Below are 24,071 nucleotides of genomic sequence, written 5' to 3'. Positions count from 1 at the left end.
CAGTCGGCCACGGCGTTGTTTTTGCCGGCGACGTGCCGGATGTCCGTGGTAAACTCCGACACGGCGGAGAGGTGGCGCTGTTGGCGGGCCGACCATGGCTCCGTGACCTTGGCCATGGCGTAAACCAACGGCTTGTGGTCGACGAACGCCGTGAAAGGTCGGCCCTCCAGGAGGTGGCGGAAATGGCGGATGGCCAGGTGTAGACCGAGGAGCTCCCGGTCAAACGTGCTGTATTTGAGCTCGTTCGGCCGGAGCTGCCGGCTGAAAAAAGCGAGTGGCTGCCAAACCCCGTTCACCCATTGCTCATGTACGGCGCCCACCGCGTAGTCGGAGGCATCCGTGGTGAGGGCGATGGGAGCGTTGAGCACCGGGTGAGCGAGCAGTGTTGCGTCGGCGAGGGCCCGCTTTGAGCGTTGGAAGGCCGCATCCATTGCTGCGGACCAGGCGATGTCGTGCTTGGCCGGCTTGCCCCGGAGGGCTTCGTAGAGGGGCCGCATGAGTTGAGCAGCGCGGGGCACAAAGCGGTGATAAAAATTCACCATTCCCAGGAATTCCTGCAGGGCCTTTATGGTGCGGGGACGCGGGAACGTGGTGATGGCCTCGACCTTGGTTGGCAGCGGCACGGCCCCGTTCTTGGTGATGTGGTGGCCCAAAAAATCAACGGCCGTCGTGCCGAAGTGGCATTTGGCCGGGTTGACGATGAGGCCGTGCTCGCTGAGGCGCCCGAACAGTGTTCGGAGGTGGAGGAGGTGCTCGGCCCGGGACGTGCTGGCGACGAGGATGTCGTCCAGGTAAACGAAAAGGAACGGCAGGTCACGCAGCACGCCATCCATCAAGCGCTGGAACGCCTGAGCCACGTTCTTGAGACCAAACGGCATCCGCAAGAATTCGAATAAGCCGAACGGCGTGATGACTGCCGTTTTAGGGACGTCGGCCGCCCTGACAGGTACCTGGTGATATCCCCGTATGAGATCAATTTTCGAAAAAATGACCCGTCCCGCCAGACGGGCGGAGAAGTCTTGGATATGCGGGATCGGGTACCTGTCGGGGGTGGTAGCGTCATTGAGACGGCGGTAGTCGCCACACGGGCGCCATCCACCCCCTGGCTTTGGCACGATGTGCAGTGGCGAGGCCCACGCGCTATCGGAGCGCCGCACGATGCCGAGGTGCTCCAACGCGTCGAATTCGGCCTTCGCTACGGCGAGCTTGGCTGGGTCGAGGCGGCGGGCCCTGGCGTAGACCGGCGGGCCCGTGGTTGGTATGTGGTGCTCGATCCCATGCCGTACTGCGACGGCCGAAAACGTCGGCCGCGTGAGGGCCGGGAACTCCGTGAGCAGGCGAGCAAACTCGTTCGCCGCCGGGACGGTGCATGCCAGCTCGGTCGGCGTGGAGCTGCTCAATGTGCATACCAGGGAGCTGAAGGTTTCAGCGTTGATTAAACGACGCCGTTGGACGTCCACCAGCAGTCCGTGTGCGCAGAGGAAGTCGGCGCCTAGCAGAGCCATGGGCACGTTGGCGGTTACAAACGTCCAAGCAAAGCGTTGGCCACCGAAGCAGAGGGTGACGTTGCGCGGGCCGAAGGTGCGGATAGTCGATCCGTTGGCCGCAACCAAGGAGGGGCCGCAAACCGCGGATTGCCTGTCCTGGTCGGAGGCGGGTATGACGCTCAGTTGGGCGCCGGTGTCACACAGGAAGCGCCGTCCGGACGCTTTATCCGTGATGAACAGTAAGTTGCCCGTGTGGCCGGCGCTCATGGCTGGTAATGAACGCCGGCCCGGCCGTTTCCCGGCCTGCCGAAGGTGCACGGGGGTCGGCATGTCCGGGCCTTCTGTCCGAACCTGGCATGATAGTAACACCACGCTTGGTCAGGTGGAGGCCTTGGTCGTCGTGCTGGAGGTGGTCGGCTCGGTAGAGCGGCCGCCAATTGCGTCGGCAGTTCGGCCGTCGACCGTGCCGGGTGCTCGGGCGCCATGGGTGTTGCGTCGGACGGCGGTGGGTCCCATGTCGCCGCTGCGATGCGCTGTCCTGCGGCGGAGATCTTGTCGGCTTCTCTGGCAAGGGCCCGGGGATCTGTGATCGTCGTGCTTGCCAGGGCGAGGCGTACCGGGTTAGGCAGCTGACGGAGGAACAGCTCCCGGAACAGGAATGCCGGAGAGTGCTCGCCGAGCAGTGAAAGCATGTAGTCCATTCGCTCGGAAGGGCGCGTGTCGCCGAGCTCAGGCAGTTCGAGCAGGCGCCGTGCGCGTTCCGCCGATGGGAGGGCGAAAGCATTGAGGAGCAGCTTCTTAATCGCGCCGTATTTGTCAGCGGCTGGCGGGCTTTCGAGGAGGCTCAGGGCGCGGGCCGCGGTAGCCGACCCGAGCGCAGCTACCACATGGTGGAAGCGGGTGTCGTCGGCCGTGACGCCTCGCAGGGCGAACAGGGACTCCGCCTGCGCGAACCAAACCGCCGCGTGAGCCTCCCAGAAGGTAGGCAGTTTAAGGGCGACTGCCGTGTCCATGTCGATAGGTCACCAATGAAGGAGCTGGGGCTCCCACGTCGATCGGAAGAATGGACGCGACAAAAAGCTAGAATTCATCCGAGTTGCTTTAATGAAATCAAACACTCAGGCACACACTGAAAACCCGTTTATCGGGCAGCAATATATATACCAATTATCCCGGAGCGTTTGCCCAGGCCCGGCGCCAGGGGGCGTGGCCCAGCGTCCTGGCTGCGGCCTGGCAAGTTGAGGGCGAGCCTGCCCGGGCATGCCCGGGCATGCCTGGGCGTCCCGACCGAGGCCTGGCAAGTTGAGCGCGGGCCTGCCCGGGCGTCCTGGACGAGCCCGGCATGGTGATCGCTCCGCGTCCTTGATAGGTGCAAGGCGATTGTGAAAACCCAGCGGCAGCCGCTACACACGTCCCCCCAGAATCGACTTGCACCGGCAGGGTCAATTTGAAGGGGGTCCTGATGACCCGGCCGAAGCGACCCCTGGCGGGTCGTGGGAGGGGGTCCGGTGAGGTGGTGGGCGGTCGAGTGGGGGGCACCGTGGACGGGGGGCGGCCTCGCCGCGGCGGAAGGGCCACTCGTGGTGGGTGGTCGACGTCCACGTGCGCCGGCTTGAGGCGGTCCACCGCAATCCGGTCCGACCTGCCGCCGATGTCGATGACGAACGACTTGTCGTCCCGTCGCAGCACCCGGAAGGGCCCGTCGTACGGCGGCTGGAGTGGCCACCGATGTGCGTCGTGACGCACAAAAACATACTCCGCTGTGCGGAGTGCTGGGGGGACGTAGGACTGGGGGTCACCGTGGCGGGATGTTGGCACGGGGGCAAACCGTCGGGCGGCCTCCTGGAGGTCCGAGCGCTGGTGAGCTGCGGACCAGGGACTGGTAGCGTCGGGCACGAATTCGCCCGGGACGCGTAGCGCCTGGCCATAGACAAGCTCGGCGGTGGATGCCTGGAGGTCCTCCTTGGGGGCCGTGCGAAGGCCCAAAAGGACCCACGGCCGCCGGTCGGCCCAACCGCCGTCTTGAAGGCCGGCCATGAGCGCGGCCTTCATGGAGCGGTGGAATCGCTCGCACAACCCGTTTGCTTGGGGGTGGTAGGCCGTAGTACGGTGGAGCTTGACCCCCAGGTTGCGGGCGACCGCGCCCCACAGCTCGGAGGTGAACTGTGGTCCGCGGTCTGACGAGATGTCCGCCGGTGCGCCGAAGCGGGCGACCCAGGTGGCGATGAAAGCCTGCGCCACGTCGGCGGTGGTGGTGGAGACGAGGGGAACGGCCTCCGGCCACCTGGTGGTCCTGTCCACCATGGTGAGCAGGTGTGTGAACCCCCGTCACGGGGGGAGGGGGCCCACCAGATCCACGTTGACGTGGTCAAAACGTCGTTCGGGCACGGTGAAAGGTGCCAGCGGGGCCTGGGTGTGTCGGTGGACCTTGGCCCGTTGGCAGGCCGTGCAGGTGCTGGTCCAATCGCGGACGTCCCGACGAAGGCCGTGCCAGACGAAACGCGCCGACACCAGCTTCTGGGAAGCTTTCCGGCCCGGGTGGGAAAGGCCGTGGAGGGAGGCGAAGATGCGGCGTTGCCAGGTGACGGGCACGATGGGGCGAGGCTGGCCTTGGGAGACGTCGCAGAGCAGGACAGTGTCCGCGCAGGGGATGTCGGCCAGGCGGAGGCCCGTGTCCGCCGCCCGGAGGGCTTGCACCGTGGTGTCGGTGGTTTGGTACGCCGCCATAAGCGCAAAATCCACGCCCAGGTGGACCGCGTTCGCGCTGGCCCGGGAAAGACAGTCGGCCACGGCGTTGTTTTTGCCGGCGACGTGCCGGATGTCCGTGGTAAACTCCGACACGGCGGAGAGGTGGCGCTGTTGGCGGGCCGACCATGGCTCCGTGACCTTGGCCATGGCGTAAACCAACGGCTTGTGGTCGACGAACGCCGTGAAAGGTCGGCCCTCCAGGAGGTGGCGGAAATGGCGGATGGCCAGGTGTAGACCGAGGAGCTCCCGGTCAAACGTGCTGTATTTGAGCTCGTTCGGCCGGAGCTGCCGGCTGAAAAAAGCGAGTGGCTGCCAAACCCCGTTCACCCATTGCTCATGTACGGCGCCCACCGCGTAGTCGGAGGCATCCGTGGTGAGGGCGATGGGAGCGTTGAGCACCGGGTGAGCGAGCAGTGTTGCGTCGGCGAGGGCCCGCTTTGAGCGTTGGAAGGCCGCATCCATTGCTGCGGACCAGGCGATGTCGTGCTTGGCCGGCTTGCCCCGGAGGGCTTCGTAGAGGGGCCGCATGAGTTGAGCAGCGCGGGGCACAAAGCGGTGATAAAAATTCACCATTCCCAGGAATTCCTGCAGGGCCTTTATGGTGCGGGGACGCGGGAACGTGGTGATGGCCTCGACCTTGGTTGGCAGCGGCACGGCCCCGTTCTTGGTGATGTGGTGGCCCAAAAAATCAACGGCCGTCGTGCCGAAGTGGCATTTGGCCGGGTTGACGATGAGGCCGTGCTCGCTGAGGCGCCCGAACAGTGTTCGGAGGTGGAGGAGGTGCTCGGCCCGGGACGTGCTGGCGACGAGGATGTCGTCCAGGTAAACGAAAAGGAACGGCAGGTCACGCAGCACGCCATCCATCAAGCGCTGGAACGCCTGAGCCGCGTTCTTGAGACCAAACGGCATCCGCAAGAATTCGAATAAGCCGAACGGCGTGATGACTGCCGTTTTAGGGACGTCGGCCGCCCTGACAGGTACCTGGTGATATCCCCGTATGAGATCAATTTTCGAAAAAATGACCCGTCCCGCCAGACGGGCGGAGAAGTCTTGGATATGCGGGATCGGGTACCTGTCGGGGGTGGTAGCGTCATTGAGACGGCGGTAGTCGCCACACGGGCGCCATCCACCCCCTGGCTTTGGCACGATGTGCAGTGGCGAGGCCCACGCGCTATCGGAGCGCCGCACGATGCCGAGGTGCTCCAACGCGTCGAATTCGGCCTTCGCTACGGCGAGCTTGGCTGGGTCGAGGCGGCGGGCCCTGGCGTAGACCGGCGGGCCCGTGGTTGGTATGTGGTGCTCGATCCCATGCCGTACTGCGACGGCCGAAAACGTCGGCCGCGTGAGGGCCGGGAACTCCGTGAGCAGGCGAGCAAACTCGTTCGCCGCCGGGACGGTGCATGCCAGCTCGGTCGGCGCGGAGCTGCTCAATGTGCATACCAGGGAGCTGAAGGTTTCAGCGTTGATTAAACGACGCCGTTGGACGTCCACCAGCAGTCCGTGTGCGCAGAGGAAGTCGGCGCCTAGCAGAGCCATGGGCACGTTGGCGGTTACAAACGTCCAAGCAAAGCGTTGGCCACCGAAGCAGAGGGTGACGTTGCGCGGGCCGAAGGTGCGGATAGTCGATCCGTTGGCCGCAACCAAGGAGGGGCTGCAAACCGCGGATTGCCTGTCCTGGTCGGAGGCGGGTATGACGCTCAGTTGGGCGCCGGTGTCACACAGGAAGCGCCGTCCGGACGCTTTATCCGTGATGAACAGTAAGTTGCCCGTGTGGCCGGCGCTCATGGCTGGTAATGAACGCCGGCCCGGCCGTTTCCCGGCCTGCCGAAGGTGCACGGGGGTCGGCATGTCCGGGCCTTCTGTCCGAACCTGGCATGATAGTAACACCACGCTTGGTCAGGTGGAGGCCTTGGTCGTCGTGCTGGAGGTGGTCGGCTCGGTAGAGCGGCCGCCAATTGCGTCGGCAGTTCGGCCGTCGACCGTGCCGGGTGCTCGGGCGCCATGGGTGTTGCGTCGGACGGCGGTGGGTCCCATGTCGCCGCTGCGATGCGCTGTCCTGCGGCGGAGATCTTGTCGGCTTCTCTGGCAAGGGCCCGGGGATCTGTGATCGTCGTGCTTGCCAGGGCGAGGCGTACCGGGTTAGGCAGCTGACGGAGGAACAGCTCCCGGAACAGGAATGCCGGAGAGTGCTCGCCGAGCAGTGAAAGCATGTAGTCCATTCGCTCGGAAGGGCGCGTGTCGCCGAGCTCAGGCAGTTCGAGCAGGCGCCGTGCGCGTTCCGCCGATGGGAGGGCGAAAGCATCGAGGAGCAGCTTCTTAATCGCGCCGTATTTGTCAGCGGCTGGCGGGCTTTCGAGGAGGCTCAGGGCGCGGGCCGCGGTAGCCGACCCGAGCGCAGCTACCACATGGTGGAAGCGGGTGTCGTCGGCCGTGACGCCTCGCAGGGCGAACAGGGACTCCGCCTGCGCGAACCAAACCGCCGCGTGAGCCTCCCAGAAGGTAGGCAGTTTAAGGGCGACTGCCGTGTCCATGTCGATAGGTCACCAATGAAGGAGCTGGGGCTCCCACGTCGATCGGAAGAATGGACGCGACAAAAAGCTAGAATTCATCCGAGTTGCTTTAATGAAATCAAACACTCAGGCACACACTGAAAACCCGTTTATCGGGCAGCAATATATATACCAATTATCCCGGAGCGTTTGCCCAGGCCCGGCGCCAGGGGGCGTGGCCCAGCGTCCTGGCTGCGGCCTGGCAAGTTGAGGGCGAGCCTGCCTGGGCATGCCCGGGCATGCCCGGGCTTCCCGACCGAGGCCTGGCAAGTTGAGCGCGGGCATGCCCGGGCGTCCCGACCGAGGCCTGGCAAGTTGAGTGCGGGCCTGCCCGGGCGTCCTGGACGAGCCTGGCATGGTGATCGCTCCGCGTCCTTGATAGGTGCAAGGCGATTGTGAAAACCCAGCGGCAGCCGCTACACTATCACAAACATAAAGACAATGGTTTTCAATTACCTTTGTTTGTTGCTTTTCTATAATCCTGAGCACTATTTTGAGGCCTTTATTGGATTCCTTGACCCAGAAAACATAGGATTAGCATATTTAATTAAGTCTCTAGGTTGACTAGAAGCCGAGATCGCGCAAAATATGTATTTTATGGCGGCCATTTTCAAAATCCAAAATGGCGGCCATGCAGGTGTCTGTGCAAATGCCAACATTGATTTTCAGATTCTCCATGCTCTGAAGATTCCAAAAATGTACAGGTTTGCTAATCCCAAATTTTTGAAAGAAATTATATTTGTTAACATCGTGAACCTGACTATCTTCATCACTGTCATGAGTGTCATTTTCGCAAAGGTGTCTACGCAAATGTAAACATTAATTTTTGGATTCTTCATGCTCTGAATATTCCAAAATGTATAGTTTTGCTGATCTACCAAAATTTTGAACGAAATTATATTTGTTAACATCGTGAACCTGACTAATTTGTGGACGGACATCAACACAGAGAAGATTTGCCCTATTTTCTTGCGGCAGACAGCAGGAGGATTTGTTTAATTGATCTTGAACCGAGGTCCCTCTGTCATCGAGGGTGGCCGTAGGTAATGTTTTCGCACCTGGCAGTGTCAGCATGTTTGTCTGTGAGCAGGATATCTCAAAAAATTGTGGACGGAATGTTGACGAAACGAGGTCGATGTGTTGGTTGAGCGACAAGAACAAGTGATTCGATTTTGCTTTAAAATAAGCATCACCCCAGATGGGACTCGAACCCACAATCCCTGGTCTTAGGGGGCCAGTGCCTTATCCATTAGGCCACTGGGGCTGTGTGGGATGTGGCTCTAGATCCCAAATTATCTTTCTGTGACGGGTTATGGCTCTTTTTGTGTTTGCCTGACATTCGCGAATAATGACGGTGGCCATCTTGGATTCTGAGTCTTCATCAAGTGATGTGAAACATCTGGTGGAGATTGACCCAGGTGTTTTAAAATCCATAATTATCAGGTGGGTCGTGTAATTGTTATCATAATTATCAATTACGATGTGTCGTGGTGAAGGACCTTCCTCATATGTGGTGATTTCAATTGTCACCATGCCAGTTGGCTGGGTGTGGGTACCTCTCTCACCAGCCATGGCTCCTCAGCAAAGGACTTCTGCGACTCACTGGGACTGACACAATCTGTCAATTTCCCGACCCGGATCTCAGTCAACAGAGCATCTTCTCTTCTGGACTTGGTTATGACTAACTTCCCTGAAAATGTCTGCTGCTCTTCTTCTGCTCCAATCGGCTCATCTTATCATGTGCTTGTTAAAGTGGACATCTCTCTGACCATTCTCAGGGAGCCTGCTCAGCGTCGACGAGTCTGGCATTTCACTCAGGCCAACTGGCACGGTCTTCAAGCAGCCATCAATCATCTGGACTGGTCTCCCATCTCTACCACCTCTGACATCAACTCATCCTGGGAATTCTTCCAAAGTAAATTGCTCTCTCTCTCATGCACAGATTTATCCCATCTCGTCTTCAGTTGTCATACCCTTCCTCCCGTCCATGGTACACGGAATCTTGTGGTGAGGCTGTTGCCCAGAAACAACTTGCCTTCGTCTCCTGGAAAGCAAATCCAACGGAAGGAAAACTCATTTCCTTTCACAAAGCCCGAAACAAGTGTGTGTCCACCCTCAGGAGAGCCAGGAAACAATATCTCTCCGTTCTCAAGACCGAACTCCCTTATCTGTCTCCCTCTTCCAAATCCTGGTGGTGTCTGGTCAAATCTGTTTCTGGTGTTTGTTCCCCCTCCATCCCCTCCCTCACCTCAAACGGCCACACGGCTGACTCCGCGCGTGAAAAAGCTGAATGCCTCAACTCTGTGTTTGCCTCTAAATCTTGTGTCCCAAACCCATCCCTCTCTGTACCCACCGTACCCAGTCGTACCCAGCTGCTCCTGGACTCTGTGTCCTTTCCTCCTGACAAGGTGGAAAACTTTCTGTCAACCCTCGACTCTGATTCTGCAACTGGACCTGACGGCATCAGCCCACGGGTCCTAAAATCTTGTTCTTCCGCTCTTTCACTCCCTCTCTCTGTTCTCTTCACACTCTCTTTTGCTCAAGGTCATCTGCCATCTGCTTGGAAATCTGCCAACATCACTGCTTTGCACAAAAAAGGTGCAAAAACAGATCCCAGCAACTACAGACCAATCAGCCTTCTCTCAATTATCAGTAAAGTCATGGAATCCATCATTGCTTCAGATATGAAATCTTTCCTCTTCTCCAATGGCTTGATCTCTGATCATCAATTTGGTTTCAGACCTGGTCACTCTACTCTGGACATGCTGCTACTGCTTTTTCAGCAATGGATGGAGGTCCTCAATGCCAAACAGGAAATTAGAGCTGTCTCCCTTGACATATCACGTGCCTTCGATACGGTCTGGCACCCCGCTCTGCTCACCAAACTCTCCTCTGTTGGTATCCATGGAAATCTCCACGCATGGCTGGCAGACTTCCTCTCTAGTCGTAGTCAACGTGTGGCCCTGAATGGGTTTCTCTCATCTCCTCTTCCTGTTCAGGCTGGAGTTCCCCAAGGCAGTGTTCTGTGCCCTGTGCTTTTGGTCTTCCTCAATGATCTCTCCGACTCTCTTGAAAATCCTCTCTATCTCTTTGCTGATGACTCTACTCTCTGTCGCTCCATTCTTCATCCCTCAGATCGGCAGTCTGCAGCCCCCTCACTCTCTGCAGACCTGGAAAAAATAACAGACTGGGCAAACAAGTGGAACATGTCTTTCAATCCTGACAAATCTCACACTCTTACGATGTCTCTCCGAAAAGACCGACTGGACAACCCTCCCATCTACTTTCTGAATAATCCTCTCCAAGAAGTTCTGTCACTCAAACTTTTGGGTCTCACTATCTGCCATGATCTTTCCTGGGAAAACCACATTTCAAATCTGGCCTCCAAAGCCAGTCGCCGACTGGGCATCCTCCGTCATGCGAAGTCCTTCCTTGGCACACCTGAGCTCTTCACCACGTACAAGGCTTTCATCCGCATCTCAATGGAATACTGCTCTCCCCTCTGGGCTGGTGCTCCTGCCTCACACCGAGCTCGTCTTCACGCTGTTGAAAGCAAAGCATTCAGAATCATTGGAATCTCCCGCGATGAAGCTAACTCCAAGGGCCTCTCACTCAATCACCGCAGGCAGGTTGGTGGTCTTTCCGTCTTCTACCGACTCCTCTCTGGCCTTGCCCCCCCAGCTCTCTCTGGGCTCTGTCCAGCAAATATTCCTACAGGTCGCACAAGATCTGCCTGCAACCCTCTTATGGTTAAACTGCCAAAATCAAGACTCTCTGCTCACCTTCACTCCTTCATTCCTCTTTTCTCCCGCCTCTGGAACAAACTCCCTCACTCTCCTCAATCCCACTCCACCCTCCAGATCTTTAAAACAGCTGTTCACCACCATCTCTTATCTTCCCCCATCCAAAACCTTGATCTTTTCTATTCCCGATAATTTCACCCCAATTCCACTTTTTGAAAGACCAACGTCTGTCCTGGAAGTCCTTGGTGTCCTTGTGTTTTATACTTCTCCCACCCCCCCCTCCCCTTCCCACGGCTCCTCCCCCCAAGCCCTCTCCCTCCCACACATCTCCCTGCTCTTAAATGTTGTGTGCTCTCAAGTGTTTGCGTGCTTCCCATTCTCTTGTCTTCCGCTCCCTCTTTTTATATATTTTGTTTGTGAAGTAAATGTCAGCTCTTTCACGAGCCTCGATTCAGTATACAAAAAAAGAAAACGAATGTGTGTGCGAATGTGTGGAAGAGTGTGGAGGGAATAATTGCAGACAGAAGGATTTCAAGGAGATTGAAAGAGAAGGTTTTGATGTCATGTGTAACGTCGGTCTACCTTTACGGTCTGGAGACGATGGTGCTGACAGACAACAACAGAGGCTGCAGGTTTGGGAGAACAACTGGGTCAGGAGGATTGTGGGAGTGAAGAGGGTGGATAGAAGGAGAATGGCTGACCTGCGAGAGGAGATTGGTGTGCAGATGAGCTTGGTGGGGAGATTGGTGTGCAGATGAGCTTAATGGGGAGATTGGTGAAATGCTGACTGAGATGATTATTTTTTGGATACTAAGTCGAGGCTCATACAAGTGCTAACACAAATAACATATAATAAAGGGAGTGGGAGAAAAGACGGAGAGAGAGCGAAGCACAACAACAGCAGAGAACAACGACATCGGTGGATGTGTGGTAAGGAGGGAGGTGGGGATGGGGGGTTCACGGGATAAACAAATGGACACCACCAGGATTTTCAGGAAAGAATGGAATTCGAAAAAGGTAGATTTGGGGTGAATTAATGGGGGTAGAAAAGACCAAGGTTTTGCGATGGGGGAAGATAAGAGATGGTGGTGAACAGCTGTTTAAAGACCCGGAGGGAGGAGTGGGATTGAAGAGAGTGAGGGAGTTTGTTCCAGAGGCGGGGAAAAAGGAATGAAAGAGTGAAGGTGAGAAGAGAGTCTTGATTTTGGCAATTTCACCATGAGAGAGTTGCTGGCAGATCTTGTGCGACCTGACGGAATATTGGGGGGACAGAGCCCAGAGAGAGCTGGGGGAGCAAGGCAGGAGAGGAGTCGGTGGAAGACAGAAAAGACCACCAACCTGCCTGTGGTGAGAGAGTGAAAGACCCTCAGAATCAGCTTCATCGCAGGAGATTCCAATGATTCTGAAAGCTTTGGTTTCTCCAGAGTGAAGCCGAGCTAGGTGTGAGGCAGGTGCACCAGCCCAGAGGGGAGAACAGCATTCCATCAAGCTGCATATGAAAGCTTTGTATGTGTTGAGGAGCTCAGATGTGCCAAGGAAGGACTTTGCATGCATTAGATGGGCTGGACACTTGGTGCAGATTGGGGAAGAGAGAATGGCAAAGAGAGCGGGTCGGTTGAGGGAACAAGGTCGGAGGAAAAGAGGTAGACCACAGCTGAGATGGGAGAATTGTGTGAAGAGGTACGGTGGGGGTGTTTGGAGAGTGGAGATAGTTGGCTGAGGACAGAGGGAACTGGAGGAGTATCGTGGTCAAGGCAGGCAGGAGCTTGATGCCATTGGACGTCACGCTTTATAAAGGGAAGAAAGGGAGAAGGGAAAGAAGGACTGGATGGACACATACACAGAGAAGAATTGTATTATTTTGTGTGGGCCGACAGCAGCAGAATTCATCAAATTGATCTCGCTCTCTGTTACATACATCACCGAAGGTGGCCAATGTTTTCACTCCTGTCCATCTGTTTGTCTGGCTGTGAGTATGATATCTCGAAAGGTTGTGGATACACATTCTGTGCAGACCCAGTGGCCTAATGGATAAGGCAATGGCATCCTATGCCAGGGATTATGGGTAATTGATTCCCTGTTTGTAATTGCCTCTGTAATTTATTCCTCTGTTCCTTATGACACCACACTCCAACAGCCAGAAACCGCCCATTAAACACAATCATGAAAAAACCAACCGGAAATCAGGCCTCGAACAATACCGCTGGTGCCGCAGCCACAACATCACCACATGCACAGGCAGGCCAAGAGCCACGCCCCTCGAAGAGCAGTGATTGGTCTGGGTTTGATTGGCACAAGACTCGCTGATAGGGTCGGACACGGAGACGTGTTGAGATTATGTCAGAGCCTGGACGATAAAAGAATGCTCTGGTCGACATTTTCTCCTCTTGCGACTTCTCGTTCTGAATACCACAGTGAACGTTCGTTATTGCCCCTCTCTTCCCTTCTCGTTTTGGACTTTGTTGGTGAACAGTCGCATTTTGGTCTCTCTCAGCATCAACCTTTTATCTCTCTCGGCATCGACGTCCTTTTGGTCCTTCTCGTTGTGGATCTCATCGTGAACGGTCGTGTGCCGACATCTTTTCGCCTCTTCTGATTTTGGACACCATCGTGAACGGCCGTGTTTAGAGATCTTACTGGTGGTCGTGAGGAGGACATCTTGCTTGTGGTCATGAGGAGAAAGAGACACGGGCCGGGAACGGTGGTTTTCCGTGCAGAGATTGTGAGGACAAGCACGACTGGAAGAGCGAGCTGCGCGCCTGCTGATTCGCCTCGCGCGTGAGGCCTGGTTCGCGCGTGAGGCCTGATTCGCGCTAACGAACGTGCATTTCCTGCCAAAGCCTCATCCGATCTTTGACGATTCCTGACGAGATACACCAGCCGCTTTGAGCTTTGTGCCACAAACATTGCTATTTATTTTCCAGTTATTTTATCCTTTGTCTGTATTCGGGTCTGCGTGGGAGCGCTCCAAGTAGGAATATAGTTTTATCGTGTTTTCTTTGTTGCCGGCATTTTCTTTAATAAACCTGTTTATTTTTGTACATTTTTATTCCGTGTTGTTTGAGTTAATGAATTGCAGGGTCGTGGACGTCGGGTAGACTCGTGAAGGGAAGAGTTTACGGCTTCTCCTCCACTCCCTCCCCACGCGTATAACCGTCACATTGAATTGAGCGCCTCGGAGTTAAAGCCCATTTGGAAATCCGTTCCTTGGAGGATTTTAATCGCCAGAAACGCGACAATATAATCTTCCTTTTGGGTGAAGTGAAAGACAGTTCGATTCCAAAACGAAGACATCACAATTGATGCACAAATCGACACATGCTCGATGTGCCACACTACATGGATACAAAATGGCATCATGTCAGATGTGTCATGCAATATGGATAGAAAATGGCGTCAAAACGCAAGTTATCACGACTCTGAGTTTATGGGGAGTGTTGGTACCTCGCTCCACGTATGAAAAATCTGCTGGAGTTTGGCTGAGTCGTTTTAATGTCAAGAATTTGTGGACTGACATAAACACAGAGAAGAATTGCCTTATTTTCTTGTGGCCGACAGCAGTAGGATTTGTAAAATTGATCTTGAACCGAGGTCCCTCTGTCATCGAAGGTGGCCGCAGGTAATGTTTTCACACCTGGCAGTGTCAGCGTGTTTGTCTGTGAGCAGGATATCTCAAAAAGTTATGGACGGAATTATGACAAAACGAGGTCGATGTGTCGGTTGAGCAACAAGAACAAGTGATTGGATTTTGTTTTAAAATAAATATCACCCCAGATGGGACTTGAACCCACAATCCCTGGCTTAGGAGGCCAGTGCCTTATCCATTAGGCCACTGGGGCTGTGTGGAAGGTGGTTCTAGATCCAAAAATATCTTTCTGTGATGGGTTATGGCTCTTTTTGTGTTGCCCTGACATTCGCGAATTACGACGGTGGCCATCTTGGATTCTGAGTCTTCATCAAGTGATGTGAAACATCTGGTGGAGATTGACCCAGGTGTTTTAAAATCCATAATTATCAGATGGGTCGTGTAATTGTTATCATAATTATCAATTACGATGTGTCGTGGTGAAGGAGTTTTGTTCAAAACAGTCCACGAAGGCTTGTTCGTTCATTACTTCGCGTTGTGCTGATTTTGAACTGATTGATGTTTATCATGGTGATGGAGCTGGTGAGCAGGAAGGTAAACATGAAAGGTATTGTCGCGTGATTGCACCTTGGTTAAGACCGGGGGATCGCGGATGGACTCGAGCTTACTTGAAGGTGTTTATGCAATCCAATTGATGGTGGCCGACACGCGAGAAGGGGTTTGGGGGAGAATGCCGCGGCTTACCTTTTTGGCCCCAACGATGTCTTCTCCCTGCAAATTATTAAATCAAACCAAAAGCTGAATTTAGAATGTACAAAAGGAATATTTAATACGGACCCGAGAACAAGGAAAAGCAATGGAAGAAACTAAATTCTAAATTGGGACGTCCCCGCTCAGATTTCAAATACAAAACAATGGGCGAGGATGAATAAAATTAATGTCTCGTCGTGTTGTGGTTTGTGTGGGCTTATCTGTCTGGATGTGGCCGTCAGGAATTGTCCGGGATGGTCAGCTCCAAGCGCAGCCGTCCGACCGCACTCCTGTTGGCATGAACCGCTCGGGCGTTGGCGCGAACACCCCTCTCTGCACGGGCCGTCCCGCGCTACACAGCACAGCACGCAGGCACCAGCAGCACGAACAACAGGGGAGAATGATCGTCGGCGCTGGTCTCTCCACCACAGTCCAAAGGCAAGCACAGGTCAAAAGTCTAAAGTGACAGTCCAGAGGAAGAGGCCAAGGGAAGAGAGGAAAATGTCGGCGAGCGAGTCGTTTTGTCACTCGTGGTGTGACGTCGGCACTCTCCCTCTACCAACGAGTGCCTCGTTTACTTCTCACCTTTCGCGCCTGTTTACGTCACCGGCCCTTCTCCTCCAACCAGTGTGTAGCTTGTTGGAAGTTCTTTCGCGCCTTCCGCAATGATTGACCATGGTCTCATCGGTTGGTGGCCAATCAGTGTGTCACTCCTTTAGCTTTCTCACCCACAATCACGAAGAAGCTCTCTGGCCTTCCTTTGACCAATCGCACGCCCTCCCCTGCTCTGCCAATCGGTGTGGTATTTGTTGCTCACCCCTCCCCCTCTACCAACCAAGAGCCCTTCTGGGCGTGGCTCCCAGCCTGCCTGGCACGGTGTTCGTCTTCCATGGTGTACCACTGTGCGGCCGCTGCCTGCTTGCCTTTCCGGTCAGTTCTTATGGTCAGTCATTGTAAGGGGGGGAATTTAATTAATGTGTGCACTAAGGGCCTATCTACTGTCGATGGGATGTATTGCGATAAGGAACACTGGGATGCTTACAGAGGGAACGACACACAATGGAGTTAACATATTCCCGACAACTACTTTACATGCCCCGCCCCGTCGTGGCGGGGACGAAGATACACTTAATCCGACATACGGGCTACAGGTCCCTGACTTACTGTACATCGAGATGGTTCTTCTATCACGATCATCAGAGCACCTACCTATGCAGATCTACCTGGATCTAGATATTCCCCCCTACCCAAATTCACAACATTACGTTCATTACTCCACGTTGTGGTGTTTTTGAACTGATTGATGTTTATCATGGTGATGGAGCTGGTGAGCAAAAAGGTAAACATGAAAGGTATTCTGCAATGTTGTATAAAGATGATCTGGTTGTTATGGTGGAGTGCTGGGGGAGTGGAAGAAGGTATTTGAGAAACATGAGCAGAAGATGGAGCAAATGGAGGTGATGTGGGTTGGGCAGGAGAGAAAAGAAACGAATATCAGGTGAAAAGGCAAGGGGATCAGACAAGGAAATGGGTTTGAGTATCTCGGGGGAAACAATGACCGGGGATGATAAGTCAGAGACAGAGGTGAGAAGGAGGATTCAGGTGGGTGCAAATGCGTGGGGGAGGGTGGAGGGACTAATGTCAGACAGAAGGATTTCAAGGAGATCGAAAGAGAAGGTTCTGATGTCATGTGTAACGTCGGTCTACCTTTAGGGTCTGGAGACGATGGCGCTGACAGACAACAACAGAGGCTGCAGGTTTGGGAGAACAACTGGGTCAGGAGGATTGTGGGAGTGAAGAGGGTGGATAGAGGGAGAATGGATGAACTGAGAGAGGAGATTGGTGTGCAGATGAGCTTGGTGGGGAGATTGGTGAAATGCTGACTGAGATTATTCTTTTTTGGATACTAAGTCGAGGCTCATACAAGTGCTAACACAAATAACATGTAATAAAGGGAGTGGGAGAAAAGACGAAGAGAGAGGGAAGCACAACAACAGCAGAGAACAACGACATCGGTAGATGTGTGGAAGGGAGGGAGGTGGGGATGGGGGGTTCACGGGATAAACAAATGGACACCACCAGGATTTTCAGGAAGGAATGGAATTTGAAAAAGGTAGATTTGGGGTGAATTAATGGGGGTAGAAAAGATCAAGGTTTTGGGAAGGGGGAAGATAAGAGATGGAGGTGAACAGCTGTTTTGAGGACCTGGAGGGAGGAGTGGGATTGAAGAGAGTGAGGGAGTTTGTTCCAGAGGCGGGAGAAAAAAGGAATGAAAGAGTGAAGGTGAGAAGAGAGTCTTGATTTTGGCAATTTCACCATAAGAGGGTTGCTGGCAGATCTTGTGTGTCCTGAAGGTATATTTGGCGGACAGAGCACAGACAGAGCTGGGGGAGCAAGGCAGGAGAGGAGCCGGTAGAAGACAGAAAGACCACCAACCTGCCTGCGGTGAGAGAGTGAAAGACCCTCAGAATCAGCTTCATCGCGGTAGATTCCAATGATTCTGAAAGCTTTGGTTTCTGCAGAGTGAAGCCGAGCTCGGTGTGAGGCAGGTGCACCAGCCCAGAGGGGAGAACAGTGTTCCATCAAGCTGCAGATGAAAGCTTTGTATGTGTTGAGGAGCTCAGAGGTGCCAAGGAAGGACTTCACACGCACGAGATGGGCTGGACACTTGGTGCAGATTGGGGAAGATCGAATGGCAAAGAGAGCGGGTCGGTTGAGGGAACAAGGTCGGAGGAAAAGACGGAGACCACAGTTGAGATGGGAGAATTGTGTGAAGAGGTACGGTGGGGGTGTTTGGAGAGTGGAGATCGTTGGCTGAGGACAGACGGACCTGGAGGAGTATCGTGGTCAAGTCAGGGCAGCAGCTTGATGCCATTGGACGTCACCCTTTATAAAGGGTAGAAAAGGAGAAAAGAAAGAATTACTGGATGGACATATACACAGAGAAGAATTGTCTTATTTTGTGTGGGCCTACAGCAGCAGAATTAATCAAATTGATCTTGCTCCCTGTTACCGACATCACCGAGGGTGGCAAATGTTTTCACTCCTGTCCATCTGTTTGTCTGGCTGTGAGTAGGATATCTCGAAAGGTTGCGGATACACATTCTGTACAGACCCAGTGGCCTAATGGATAAGGCATTGGCATCGTATGCCAGGGATTATAGGTAATTGATTCCCTGTTTGTAATTGCCTCTGTAATTTATTCCTCTGTTCCTTATGACACCGCACTGGACACCGAGCCAGAAACCGCCCATTAAACACAATCATGAAAAAACCAACCGGAAATCAGGCATCTAACAATACCGCTGGTGCCACAGCCATGACATCACCACATGCACAGGCAGGCCAAGAGCCATGCCCCTTTAAGAGCAGTGATTGGTCTGGGTTTGATTGGCACAAGCACTGGTAAGATGGAACTCACTGATAGGGTCGGACACGGAGACGTGTTGAGATGATATCAGAGCCTGGACGATAAAAGAATGCTCTGGTCAACATTTTCTCTTGCAACTTCTCGTTCTGGATACCATAGCGAACGGTCATTATTGCCCCTCTCTTCCCTTCTTGTCTTGGACGTTGTTGGTGAACAGTCGCATTTTGGTCTCTCTCAGCATCAACCTTTTATCTCTCTCGGCATCGACGTCCTTTTGTTCCTTCTCGTTGTGGATCTCATCGTGAACGGTCGTGTGCCGACATCTTTTCGCCCCTTCTGATTTTGGACACCATCGTGAACGGCCGTGTTCAGAGATGTTACTGGTGGTCGTGAGGAGGACATCTTGCTTGTGGTCATTAGGAGAAAGAGACACGGGCCGGGAAAGGTGGTTTTCCGTGCAGAGATTGTGAGGACAAGCACGACTGGAAGAGCGAGCTGCACGCCTGCTGATTCGCTTCGCGCGTGAGGCCTGGTTCGCGCGTGAGGCCTGATTCGCGCTAACGAACGTGCATTTCTTGCCAAAGCCTCATCCGATCTTTGACGATTCCTGACGAGATACACCAGCCACTTTGAGCTTTGTGCCACAAACATTGCTATTTATTTTCCAGTTATTTTATCCTTTGTCTGTATTCGGGTCTGCATGGGAGCGCTCGAAGTAGGAATATAGTTTTATCGTGTTTTCTTTGTTGCCGGCATTTTCTTCAATAAACCTGTATATTTTTGTACATTTTTATGACGTGTTGTTTGAGTTAATGTATTGCAGGGTCGTGGACGTCGGATGGACTCGTGAAGGGAAGAGTTTACGGCTTCTCCCCCACTCCCTCCCCACACGAATAAATAATGAATACCTTCACATTGAATTGAGCGCCTCGGAGTTAAAGCCCATTTGGAAATCCGTTCCTTGGAGGATTTTAATCGCCAGAAACGCGACAATATCATCTTCCTTTTGGGTGAAGTGAAAGACAGTTTGATTACAAAACGAAGACATCACAATTGATGCACAAATCGACACATGCTCGATGGGCCACACTAGATGGATACAAAATGGCATCATGTCAGATGTGTCATGCAATATGGATAGATAATGGCGTCAAATTGCAAGTTATCACGACTCTGAGTGTATGGGGAGTGTTGGTACCTCGCTCCACGTATGAAAAATCTGCTGGAGCTTGGCTCAGGCGTTTTAATATCAAGAATTTGTGGACGGACATAAACACAGAGAAGAATTGCCTTATTTTCTTGTGGCCGACAGCAGTAGGATTTGTAAAATTGATTTTGAACCGAGGTCCTTCTGTCATCGAAGGTGGCCGCAGGTAATGTTTTCACACCTGGCAGTGTCCAGCGTGTTTGTCTGTGAGCAGGATATCTCAAAAAGTTATGGACGGAATGTTGACGAAACGAGGCCGATGTGTTGGTTGAGCGACAAGGACAAGCGATTAGGTTTTGTTTTAAAATAGATATCACCCCAGATGGGACTATGAACCCACAATCCCTGGTCTTAGGAGGCCAGTGCCTTATCCATTAGGCCACTGGGGCTGTGTGGAAGGTTGCTCTAGATCCCAAATTATCTTTCTGTGACGGGTTATCGCTCTTTTTGTGTTTGCCTGACATTCGCCAATAATGACGGTGGCCATCTTGGATTCTGAGTCGTCATCAAGTGATGTGAAACATCTGGTGGAGATTGACCCAAGTGTTTAAAAATCCATAATTATCAGTTGGGTCGTGTAATTGTTACCATAATTATCAATTACGATGTGTCGTGGTGAAGGAGGTTTGTTCACAACAGTCCACGACGACTTCTTCGTTCATAACTCCGAGTTGTGGTGATTTTGAACTGATTGATGTGTGTCATGGTGATGGAGCTGCTGAGCAGGAAGGTAAACATGAAAGGTATTCTGCAATATTGTACAAAGATGATCTGGTTGTTGTGGTGGAGAAATGCAGGAAGTGCTGGGGGAGTGGAAGAAGGTATTTGAGAAACATGAGCAGAAGATGGAGAAGATGGAGGTGATGTGGGTTGGGCAGCAGAGAAAAGAAACGAATATCAGGTGACAAGGGAAGGGGATCAGACAAGGAAATGGGTTTGAGTATCTGGGGGGAACAATGAGGTGAGGAGGAGGATTCAGGTGTGTGCGAATGCGTGGAGGAGGGTGGAGGGAATAATGTCAGACAGAAGGATTTCAAGGAGATTGAAAGAGAAGGTTCTGATGTCATGTGTAACGTCGGTCTACCTTTACGGTCTGGAGAAGATGGCGCTGACAGAAAGACAACAACAGAGGCTGCAGGTTTGGGAGAACAACTGGGTCAAGAGGATTGTGGGAGCGAAGAGGGTGGATAGAAGGAGAATGGATGAATTGAGAGAGGAGATTGGTGAAATGCTGACTGAGATTATTATTTTTTTGGATACTAAGTCGAGGCTCATACAAGTGCGAACACAAATAACATGTAATAAAGGGAGTGGTAGAAAAGACGGAGAGAGAGGGAAGGACAACACACCAGAGAACAGGGACATCGGTAGATCTGTGGAAGGGAGGGAGATGGTGGTGAACAGCTGTTTTAAAGACCTGGAGGGAGGAGTGGGATTGAAGAGAGTGAGGGAGTTTGTTCCAGAGGCGGGAGAAAAAAGGAATGAAGGAGTGAAGGAGAATCGAGAGTCTTGATTTTGGCAGTTTAACCATAAGAGGGTTGCTGACAGATCTTGTGCGACCTGCAGGATTAGTTGGGGTACAGAGCACAGACAGGGCTGGGGGGAGGGGGGGTATAGGCCGGAGAGGAGTCGGTAGAAGATAGAAAGCCCACCAACCTGCCTGCGGTGAGTGAGTGAAAGGCCCTCAGAATCAGCTTCATCACGGGAGATTCCAATGATTCTGAAAGCCTTGGTTTCTCCAGAGTGAAGCCGAGCTAGGTGTGAGGCAGGTGCACCAGCCCAGAGGGGAGGGCAGTACTCCATTGAGCTGCGGATGAAAGCTTTGTATGTGGTGAGGAGCTCAGAGGTGCCAAGGAAGGACTTCGCACGCACGAGATGGGCTGGACACTTGGTGCAGATTGGGGAAGAGAGAATGGCAAAGAGAGCGGGTCGGTTGAGGGAACAAGGTCGGAGGAAAAGACGTAGACCACAGTTGAGATGGGAGAATTGTGTGAAGAGGTACGGTGGGGGTGTTTGGAGAGTGGAGATAGTTGGCTGAGGCCAGAGGGAACTGGAGGAGTATCGTGGTCAAGGCAGGGCAGCAGCTTGATGCCATTGGACGTCACCCTTTATAAAGAGAGGAAGAGGGGAAGAGGAGGAGAGGAAGAAGTACTGGATGGACATATACACAGAGAATATTTGCCTCATTTTGTGTGGGCCTACAGCAGCAGAATTCATAAAATTGATCTCGCTCCCTGTTACCTGCGTCACCGAAGGTGGCCAATGTTTTCACTCCTGGCCGTCTGTTTGTCTACCTGTGAGCAGGATATCTCAAAGGGTTGCGAAGCTAAATTCTGTACAGACCCAGTGGCCTAATGGATAAGGCCTTGGCCTCCTTGTGTGTTTGAGTCCCATCTGGGATGTTATTTATTTTAAAATAATTGTCGCGAATGATAACGGCGGCCATCTTGGATTCTGAGTTTCATCATGTGGTATTTGTTTATTATTATTTTTACACACTTTTATTTTACTTCATCTGAACTTTGTTTGTTTGTCCCGTTTCAAATCTTTGAGCCGTTTGTTTTCTAGGTTCCATACGTCCTAGAGAGCTGAAATTTGGCCCGCTGTCCAATTTTCTGGTATGTTTTGATGTATCAAAATTTAATGATAAAAAAGTTTTAAACTTTAAAGAAATAAGTGTCTATCCCGAAAACATGTGTTTTCGTTTACTTGTTTGGGATTTCTCTCCACGGTGTTCACTTACCATCAAAGCAGATTTCCTGAAAAAAAAAAAATCAGCTTTCAACATTTTTTTTCGAGGTTCCTGTGGTTTAAATATAAGCTGCCTTTTGGGTGAAGAGAAACACAGTTCGATTGGAAAACGAAGACATCACAATTGATGCACAAATCGACACGTGCTCGACGTGCCCCACTAGGTGGATACAAAATGGCATCATGTTAGATGCTTCACGCAATATCGATACAAAATGGCATCATGTTAGATGCTTTACGCAATATGGATACAAAATGGCATCATGTTAGATGCTTCACGCAATATGGATACAAAATGGCATCATGTTAGATGCTTCACGCAATATGGATACAAATTGGCATCATGTCAGATGCTTCACGCAATATCGATACAAAATGGCATCATGTTAGTTGCTTCACGCAATATGGATACAAAATGGCATCATGTCAGATGCTTCACGCAATATGGATACAAAATGGCATCATGTTAGATGCTGCACGCAATATGGATACAAAATGGCATCATGTCAGATGCTTCACGCAATATCGATACAAAATGGCATCATGTTCGATGCTTCACGCAATATGGATACAAAATGGCATCATGTTAGATGCTTCACGCAATTGGATACAAAATGGCATCATGTTAGATGCTTCACGCAATATCGATACAAAATGGCATCATGTCAGATGCTTCACGCAATATCGATACAAAATGGCATCATGTTAGTTGCTTCACGCAATATGGATACAAAATGGCATCATGTTAGTTGCTTCACGCAATATGGATACAAATTGGCATCATGTCAGATGCTTCACGCAATATCGATACAAAATGGCATCATGTTAGTTGCTTCACGCAATATGGATACAAAATGGCATCATGTTAGTTGCTTCACGCAATATGGATACAAATTGGCATCATGTCAGATGCTTCACGCAATATGGATACAAAATGGCATCATGTCAGATGCTTCACGCAATATCGATACAAAATGGCATCATGTTAATGCTTCACGCAATATGGATACAAAATGGCATCATGTTAATGCTTCACGCAATATCGATACAAAATGGCATCATGTTAATGCTTCACGCAATATGGATACAAAATGGCATCATGTTAATGCTTCACGCAATATCGATACAAAATGGCATCATGTTTGATGCTTCACGCAATATCGATACAAAATGGCATCATGTCAGATGCTTCACGCAATATCGATACAAAATGGCATAATGTTAATGCTTCACGCAATATGGATACAAAATGGCATCATGTTTGATGCTTCACGCAATATCGATACAAAATGGCATCATGTTAGATGCGTCACGTTATACTGATACAAAATGGCGTCAAATTGCAAGTTGCAAGACGTCCCACGTTATTTTATTGCGGCCTACTTTAGGATTTGTAAAATTGATCTCGCACCCTGTTACCTGCGTCACCAAACGTGGCCACAGGTAATTCTGATGCACTGTACTTTCTGGAGGGGAAGCGGAAATAAAGACCGTGCGTGCTGAGAGTCTGAGACCTCAAACAGATGAGTCCGTGTTTTTGTGCTCGTCACAAAATAGCACAGGAGCGCATTACATTGAGCCTTTTGAAGACATTACAGCAAAGTTTTCACTTGGCCGTGTCAACCTGTTTGTGAGCAGGTTATCTCAAAAAGTTATTGACGGAATTATGACAAAACTTTGTGGATGGTTGAGGTGAAGCGACCAGAACAAGCGATTAGATTTTGTTTTGGCCATAGTTGTGTTAAAATTAATAGCACCCCAGATGGGACTCGAACCCACAATCCCTGGCTTAGGAGGCCAGTGCCTTATCCATTAGGCCACTGGGGCTGTGCTGTTTTAAGAGCTTACAAATCCTTTATTATGCCTATAATAATAATAAT

General features: G+C 52.1%; 2 non-coding genes across 2 annotated transcripts; both read right to left on the bottom strand.

Moving 5' to 3' along the window:
* Window positions 1–14,293: 14,293 nt before the first annotated feature.
* On the bottom strand, window positions 14,294–14,366 carry TRNAR-CCU (transfer RNA arginine (anticodon CCU)). Its single transcript has one exon. It is a non-coding gene; the product is annotated as a tRNA-Arg (tRNA).
* Window positions 14,367–23,945: 9,579 nt separating this feature from the next.
* Window positions 23,946–24,018, bottom strand: TRNAR-CCU (transfer RNA arginine (anticodon CCU)). Its single transcript has one exon. It is a non-coding gene; the product is annotated as a tRNA-Arg (tRNA).
* Window positions 24,019–24,071: the final 53 nt, after the last annotated feature.

Source organism: Myxine glutinosa, chromosome 5 (assembly GCF_964187855.1).
Source record: "Myxine glutinosa chromosome 5, kmMyxGlut1.1, whole genome shotgun sequence".
Lineage (NCBI taxonomy): Eukaryota > Metazoa > Chordata > Myxini > Myxiniformes > Myxinidae > Myxine > Myxine glutinosa.
Note: the sequence above shows the minus strand (reverse complement) of the source record. Positions and strands in the feature narration are given on the sequence as shown.